This window comes from Nicotiana tomentosiformis, chromosome 2 (genome assembly GCF_000390325.3).
Source record: "Nicotiana tomentosiformis chromosome 2, ASM39032v3, whole genome shotgun sequence".
Classification (NCBI taxonomy): domain Eukaryota; kingdom Viridiplantae; phylum Streptophyta; class Magnoliopsida; order Solanales; family Solanaceae; genus Nicotiana; species Nicotiana tomentosiformis.
Window position 1 is genome coordinate 4,406,032 of NC_090813.1, and position 6,725 is coordinate 4,412,756.

Below are 6,725 nucleotides of genomic sequence, written 5' to 3' on the forward strand. Positions count from 1 at the left end.
CCTTAGGATTATGTGTGTTGTTAACACCATTATCTGTCATTTCTTATGATTTTTTGCTAAGACAAATAATAAAAACACGTTAGTAAAAGATGCAAGGATCAACTTAATTACAGGGTTGTCTAGGCCCCACGGTGGGCGCCAAACTGTTTACCCGTAAAATGGTACAGTTGAATTTATACGTGCTTTCTAGACAAGTGAATTAATTTGATCCTGAAATAATAAAATAATTAAATAAATACGCAATACTTAGTCTTGAAATGAAGGTAAAATCACGAAAAATAGTAATTCGGAGGGCAGAGCTTCCGGGCACAATAGTGATGAAAACAAGGAACAAGAAAGTAAAATTATGGAAAGCTTTTGATCGATTATAGCGTAAATTTGCTAGTAAAGTCGTTTCCTTTACAATGATAATAGAGCTCACTATTTATAGCTACGCCTAGGGAAGAAGGTCCTAGGATCGTGCCCTTCTTTAATGTCAATTATGAGGGCCATTGATGAAGGTGTAACGGTGAGCATAAATGATAAATTCTCTGTAATGGACAGCGCACTAAATCCTGTGGAATATTTTCTATTAAATGCTACGTGTCGAAGGGTATTTGTTGCATTTTTACGAGTGTTATTTTTTTCGGTAACAAATGGGATAATTGTTGTCGGTTCTAACTATCCCCCTCCTTAAGTTCCACGTGTCATTCTCTTAAGCGGCCACGTATCATAACGTATTTTGCTGTATACAGATAGTCCCCCTGCTTTCCGGTGACATATCTTTGTATCATCGAAAAGTTGGTAGATACGCTCTTTTTGGCGGGAACTACTATGATTCCTTCTGAAATGACGTTGATTAGACGCACATCTCTCCGCATTTAATGCTCTGAACACGCGTCATCCCACGATTCAGCATAGCTTTTGCCGGTTATCGAGATAATCATGGTCACGAATTTAGCCGCCTAAACCTTTACTTGTACGCATCAACCTTCTTCACTCATACTCTATAACTCGTCAAACTCTCTAAAACTCTCATTATTATTATTCAACATTTCTTTAACTTCCTTCAAACGGAAAAAGCTTTTCCTTTATACATAACATATAATGGCTTCTTGTGCAAAGAACACCAACTCTTCAAAGGGCAAAAGCAACAGTGGGCACCATCATCCCTAGAAGTCTTGTTACAACAAAAGATTTCGAAGAGAAATTCCCTTCAGCTAACCCTCGCACGTAGGCCATTAGCAGATATCCTTCTTCCATCCGTCCTTCTAGTATTTCTGTTGTGGAGGAAGACTGCCACTGCCAAGATTTGGACATTGTTTCTCCTGATCTAACAGAGCGAATAACCCTATCTAGTGAGAGTTTTACATACTTTTACACGTATCCCTTTACGTTGGGTGTGTTTTCTTTGAGTAGAGAGCTTGACTCCGTTATTGCGAAATTCTGCCTCCGCTACCAAGTGTATTTGGCACAAGTAAAACAGAAAAGCTTTACGTCACAAAGCATGTCAATTTCTTAAACAGAAGAAGCTTTATGCTCATAACGGTATGAAAGTAGAAATAGCTCCCTTCTTAAACTCAATTATTGCTTTCACATTCCATAGGCCTCCTCCCTCAAAAACTTTTCAAGAAAATATTAATCTCTCTCTTTATCTCTCTGTCTCTCTCGTAATTCATTGCCAGTTTTATTATATATGACAAACTTTTAGATGAACTCAAAGCATATAATTCCATAGATATATATGAGAAGAGAACCCTTGTGAGATTTGGTTAAATCCTTTACATAAGGTACCGTTGTTCTAAATAATAAAACATTCTATAAACAACAAATGAAACAAACTTCTATGAACAATGAAAAACACAATATAATATAGAAAAAGATATTCCACATCACAAAAAAGAAAAAAAAATAGAACATGAACCTAGAAGAATCTTTCTGTAATTTCCTAATATTTAATATCACAAGTTTATATGAATTTATATTTACTGGGAGCCCTGCAAAAAGTAGATGGAAAACGAAAAAAGAAAAGAAAAGTAAAATATATGAATGCTATATCAGCAAGATTCATCACCACAACATCACAAGTCAAATAAGAAGTAACCGATCCTTTAGAGTAAAAAGTGGGACAATGCTTTACATCCCCAAATCGAAATAGAACAATCAGCTCTCTCCATCTCTGTTATGCTCTGTCCGCGTCTCTTCTGCTAAACTGTCGCAAACACATAAAATGATCCCACAAAAGAAATGGAGCAACATAGCCTCAAAAAATGAATAGGCGACAATAAACTAATTAACCTTTGGTCCTCACAACGTTAATGCTTTCCTCCTTCAGTCTGTATTGTGGTCTTCCAAACGCCAAGCTTGCTAGAGAATGCTGATTTGGATGTTCAAAATATAAGGATCTACTATTTTGCCTTGACTTTGATTGTGTGGTACGTATCTGTTGATTAATGTCTTTCAGAGTCATATCTCGATGAGCACTGCATCGTTTAGTAAAAGAAAATGGATAGACAACAAAGTAGGCAATCTTCAGAGAGGAGTCTTTATATATGTTTTGCTACCTGGCATAATAAAGAAGCTCAGAATATTAGTTAGGCCTCAGGCAATTTACTGTTTTCAACAAAATAGTTGGTCAGAATGATCCTTCATTCTAAAGAAGATAAACATTCTTTCTATAAAAGATGAACAATCTAACGGAGAAAAGCTAATAGAGACGTACATATCCTTAGGGATCAAATGCATCTTAGAATCGTTAGAACAACCAGCAAGATATCCTTCAGATGACTGATCCAAGCCCTGGTTGATATATGAAGTCATTGTCTGGTAAAGTACTATCAATGTCTACTAATATGCACACAGAATTAGCTGCATCCTTTAGTACAGAAATTTAGAAGTAACGAATCGATTTACATTAAACACATCACATTTCCTACTTGTATTACAGAACCCCCCATTTATATCATCACGTTAACAATGGAAAACAAAAGCTTCCACATTGACTAACAAAAGTTATAATTGGAAGAAAAAAAGTGTAAGATTTTTGCTAACTCACTTTGATGAGTTTGTATAATTAATGTTTCCATCTATATTGCATTACCCTTGAGATAATAGGACCTTTGATCTGAATGATCATAGTCAGACTTCTCCGATAATGGATTTCGTATTCTTCTTCTCCTCCAAGAAAAAGGAAGAATTTGTTTAGGTCTAGCGAGTGGGAGGAAGATTAGGACATCACATCACCATTCCAAATCTTCTTTCTTATGATGCTTTTACGATGAAAATCTAATATAGCCAAAACTTCATATCACTAAATTATATATAAACAACATTTATAGATATTGTTATCAAATGCGTGAGTTTTGGAGGAAGAGAAGTAACAGAAAGTTGAACTACTATGCAATACCAAAATCTAAGGCTATAAAAAGAATATAATATAGTCTAAACCCTATAACACTAAAATATATTGTTTACTCTTCCTCATATTTCATCATCGCCACTGTAATTCCCATCTTTCTTCCTCACTTTTTGTTTGCTGCATTATGATGTGTTTTTACCTCATGTTTTTCTTATATCTTGCTCTTTCTTCCTCCAAAAAATATAGCTCGTTTTACTCATTCAAAAGTCATGCCTCTTACGCTTCTTTCTCTTCATATTAAACTCACGCTTTCGACAATAATATCTATAAATGTTATCTTCCCACGCTTGCAGTGGATAACAACTGGATGAATCCTGATATCTATAGATAAAACAAGGATTAGAAAGAGGTCACACCTTCAACAATAATATCAAATAAATATAATAAGGCATTACAATTTTGCTGGGAAAACTATATATCTTCCTGATCATTACAATGTTGTCATTATGTTTAATGCATATGCTGCTTCAAGCAGAACAACAAAGTGTAGAGAAGGAAGTGCTAACAGAGGAGGAAGTTGAACGAATATCCAATATCAATTTCTGAGGCTACGATAAAAATCTAATATAATATAAACTTCATATAACTAAAGTGTATATAAATAACATTTATAGATATTGTTGTTAAATGTGTGAGTTTTGGAGGAAGAGAAGTAACACGAAGTTGAACTACTATTCAATACCAAATAATAAAAATCTAATATAGTCTAAACTCCATAACACTAAACTATATGTAAAACAACATTTATAGATATTATGGTTTAAGGCACGACCTCATCTTTAGATATTGTTGTTGAAGGCTTGACCTCTATTTTATCCTTATTTTATCCATAGATAGCATGATTCATCCAGTTGTTATCCATTACGATCATGGAAGGCAACATTTATAAATATTATTATCGAAGGTGTGAGTTTAATAGGAAGAGAAAGAAGAAGAGTAAGAGGCTTTTATTGCAGTCTTAAATGCATATGTCGCTTGTGAATCAGAACACAAAAGAATTGAGCAGGACAAATATAATAATACTAATACAATAAGAATCTATATATAATCAATATTTAAAAACATTGTTGTCCAACTTTGTTTGGAAAAAATATTAGCAATAATACGATATTCTTGTACTTCATATCAGAGACACATGCAGTATCAATTGTGAAAATATCATAATAGTGAAGAATCATTGGATTTCTGCAAGTGTTTTAGAATCTTTAGGTCTTATTAATTAGGGGGAAAATTATAGTTTTCCAGAATTTTTACTGCATCAGTTATGAATTGTGAAAAAAAGCATAATACTTAGTGAAGAAGATTTGGAATGTGTAGGGAAATGACATCGGAAAATAACGATAATAATAATAATAATACTGCAATAATATTTGTGAGCGCAAATACACGAATTGGCTTGAGTCGTGGTGGACACTGTCTTAAAAAACTATTTCAGCAATGTGAAATATTTCTCCAGGATTAAACAAACTCATCTCTATTTATTTAGAGGATACGGGAATCAGCAAAATTAAATAATACCAGAAAGTTTGAAAAGAGGAAATAAACATAGGTTATAAAAAAAATTGGAACACACAAAAGGCAAGGCGTAATTGAAAATGAGAAGGCTTGTAGTGATGATTACTAATCATTAGCAATCATGAGAGAATAAAATATTTGTTGGTATCTTCGGATGGTATAGGAAGTGGGTATTTATAGTTGTAAGAATTATGTAAGAAAATGACAAGTGTTCATCTACTTGTCAAAAACTTTTCTTGCAAAGAGACAAGTGTTATGTCTCCTCTGCCACTTGATACTTGGATTATGCCACTTACCCAAAACCAAGAGAAAGAATGCCACATGGGGGATATTGGAATAGACCAAAGATACTTGGCTATTTAAATTTTGAAAATACTCCCACAGAATGTACCTCAATCTTTTGATTGCTTCTTGGCATCCTTTTTTGTCCACACCTATATAATTAGATAAAATTAGATTAGCGTTCATACAATTTTATAAGAGTCAAGTATAAAAGAATAAGGCGTAAATAATAAATATTAACTTTGAAAGGATTAACCAGTAATTACAGAGGGAATACCAATTTTTTCCTGAAACCGGGGACGGGGGATGGATTTCTTCGGACAACTTCATTGGCATAAAAGTTAGCATATATATATGGTGAGGAAAAAATATAAAAAGTAGCAGTGTGAATAAACAGTTTTTTCGTTTTGTAATGAAAGGGAATAGCACAAAGAAGGTAGATAGAGTTGAGTTAAAGGTACGAGAGAAATTCAGTAGGAAAAATAAAGATGAAAGATTATAGAGCAATTGATAGGGTTTTGAAAGAGAGAGAGTATGTGAAAGAGAGAGTGAAGAAGCATTGTTGAAAGAAAGAATGTTTCATTCCGTGAGTTTAACAACATTGATACCGATATATACGTTTGATATGGTATTTTGAGTGAAATATTTTTGTAAAAAGTTTGAAAAATATGATTTTATATAGTTATTAATATTACTACTTCCGAATATGCTTTAAATTATACAAATAATATGAGATTTTCTTTTTATAAAGATAGAAATTATTTTCTCACAAGAAAAGAAGGTTATCTTTTTACCATTTTAAGAACTAAGCGTACGAAAATTTGTACTCTTTATATGAGATTAGAAAAACTAGAAGTTGAGAAAATATGTGCATTGTTCTTACATGGATGTTTTAATGAAATAATATTGTATGTATTGATTTTATATGGTACCACATGACCATAATAGTAAGGTGTACAAAGTGTGTTAAAAGTGAGTAGTATTTTAAGTAATTTGAGATAATTCTTAATTATGTGAATAATCGGGTAATTAATAATTTTTAGTGGGAAATTAATTAAAAGTTTGGATAAGACCTACAAGGCCTAACGTGGCAGCCCCTCCCTTTCAAATTAATGACTCTTAAAGTCATGTAACTTGGTGGCACTAAGGTGTATGATGAGTCATAACACCTCAATGACTTTGTTTACACGTTGGAGGACCATGAATAACACATAAGTTATCTTTGAATAATTTCCTTTGTCTTGGTTTTCTTTAATGGTAATGAACCCTTTGTGTTGGTTTCTTTATTGGTAATGAAATTGGAGGAATTTTGGAGATACATGACAGAAGAAGGCCGAAAGGAATTGTTTGATGATGTAGAGTATGGAGTGAATATTAGTCGGATAAGAAATGACGTGCTATGATATCAAGAATATCTTAAAGATTTTTTGCTAATTTGATCCGCCGTTACGTGTTTTGTCGCAATCAACGAGTGTTAGAGGGATTGTTAAGAGAATCGGCTCAGGTATGTTAAGGCTAATCCTTCTTTCTT

General features: G+C 33.2%; 1 long non-coding RNA gene across 1 annotated transcript; it reads right to left on the reverse strand.

The window, feature by feature from the left end:
- Positions 1–2,012: 2,012 nt before the first annotated feature.
- On the reverse strand, positions 2,013–4,695 carry LOC108945264 (uncharacterized). Its single transcript, XR_011413618.1, has 2 exons — positions 2,278–4,695; positions 2,013–2,191 (listed from the first exon to the last, which is right to left on the reverse strand). It is a non-coding gene; the product is annotated as an uncharacterized lncRNA (long non-coding RNA).
- Between the last annotated feature and the right edge of the window lie 2,030 nt (positions 4,696–6,725).